Source organism: Nerophis ophidion, linkage group LG09, assembly GCF_033978795.1.
Source record: "Nerophis ophidion isolate RoL-2023_Sa linkage group LG09, RoL_Noph_v1.0, whole genome shotgun sequence".
In the NCBI taxonomy this organism is placed as follows: domain Eukaryota; kingdom Metazoa; phylum Chordata; class Actinopteri; order Syngnathiformes; family Syngnathidae; genus Nerophis; species Nerophis ophidion.
In genome coordinates, this window is record NC_084619.1 from 62,973,073 (window position 1) to 62,975,422 (window position 2,350).

Genomic DNA, 2,350 nt, shown 5'->3' on the forward strand with positions numbered 1-2,350 from the left:
TATGTTTATGTGTGTGTTTGCCAGTGTCAATATGTATGTATACGTGTGTGTTTTTCAGTGTATGTGTGTATGTTTTTATGTGTGTTTGTTTATGTGTGTGTGTATATTTACGTGTGTTTTTCAGTTTGTGTGTGTGTATGTCTACGAGTGTGTGTGTTTATATTTATGGGTGTGTTTTTGATTGTGTGTGTGTGTGTGTATGTTTCAACAACAAATGTATTTTATCAACATACTTTTATCTTACATATATGTTTAATCAACATACTTTGATCTAACATGTTTTATCAACATACTTTTATCATACATATATGTTTTCAACATACTTTTATCTTACATACATGTTTAGTCAACATACTTTTATCAACATATATCTTACATGTTTTTATCAACACACTTTTATCTTACATATATGTTTAATCAACATACTTTTATCAACATCTATTTGTCTTACATATGTTTTTATCAACATACTTTTATCTTACATATATGTTTAATCAACATACTTTTATCAACATCTATTTGTCTTACATGTGTTTTTATCAACATACTTTTATCTTACATATGTTTAATCAACATACTTTTATCAACATCTATTTGTCTTACATGTGTTTTTATCAACATACTTTTATCTTACATATATGTTTAATCAACATACTTTTATCAATATATATTTATCTTACATATGTTTTTATCAATTTTTTTTATTTTACATATATGTTTTATCAACCTACTTTGATCTAACATATGTTTGATCAACATACTTTTATCATACATATATGTTTTAAACAACAAACTTTTATCTTACATACATGTTTAGTCAACATACTTTTATCAACATGGGACTTGGGACGGCGTGGCGCAGTGGAAGAGTGGCCGTGCGCAACCCGAGGGTCCCTGGTTCAAATCCCACCTAGTACCAACCTCGTCACGTCCGTTGTGTCCTGAGCATGACACTTCACCCTTGCTCCTGATGGGTGCTGGTTGGCGCCTTGCATGGCAGCTCCCTCCATCAGTGTGTGAATGTGTGTGTGAATGGGTAAATGTGGAAGTAGTGTCAAAGCGCTTTGAGTACCTTCAAGGTAGAAAAGCGCTATACAAGTACAACCCATTTATCATTTATTTATTTAACATATATCTTACATGTTTTTATCAACATACTTTTATCTTACATATGTTTAATCAACATACTTGTATCTTACTATATATTTTTATCCACATCTATTTGTCTTACATGTGTTTTTATCAACATACTTTTATCTTATATATATGTTTAATCAACATACTTTTATCTTACATATATGTTTAATCAACATACTTTTATCAACATATATTTATCTTACATATGTTTTTCTCAATTTTTTTTATTTTACATATATGTTTTATCAACGTACTTTGATCTAACATATGTTTTATCAACATACTTTTATCTTACATATATATTTACTCAACATACTTTTATCAACATATATTTATCTTACATCTTTTTATCAACAAACTTATATCTTACATACATGTTTAGTCAACATACTTTTATCAACATATATCTTACATGTTTTTATCAACATACTTTTTTCTTACATATATGTTTAATCAACATACTTTTATTTTACATATATTTTTAATCAAAATACTTTTATCAACATCTATTTGTCTTACATATGTTTTTTATCAACATACTTTAATCCAACATATATGTTTAATCAACTTACTTTTATCTTACATGTATGTTTAATCAACATACTTTTATCAACATATATTTATCTTACATATGTTTTTCTCAATTTTTTTATTTTATATATATGTTTTATCAACGTACTTTGATCTAACATATGTTTTATCAACATACTTTTATCTTATATATATATATTTAATCAACATACTTTGATCAACATATATTTATCTTACATGTTTTTATCAACATACTTATATCTTACATACATGTTTAGTCAACATACTTTTATCAACATATATCTTACATGTTTTTATCAACATACTTTTAGCTTACATATATGTTTAATCAACATACTTTTATTTTACATATATTTTTAATCAAAATACTTTTATCAACATCTATTTGTCTTACATATGTTTTTATCAACATACTTTTATCCAACATATATGTTTAATCAACATACTTTTATCTTACATATATGTTTAATCAACATACTTTCATCAACATCTATTTGTTTTACATATGTTTTTATCAACATACTTTTATTTTACATATATGTTTCATCAACATAATTTTGTCTTATATATATATATATATATATATATATATATATGTGTGTGTGTGTATATGTGTCTGTGTGTTTTTATCACCATACTATTATCTTAAATGTATGTTTTC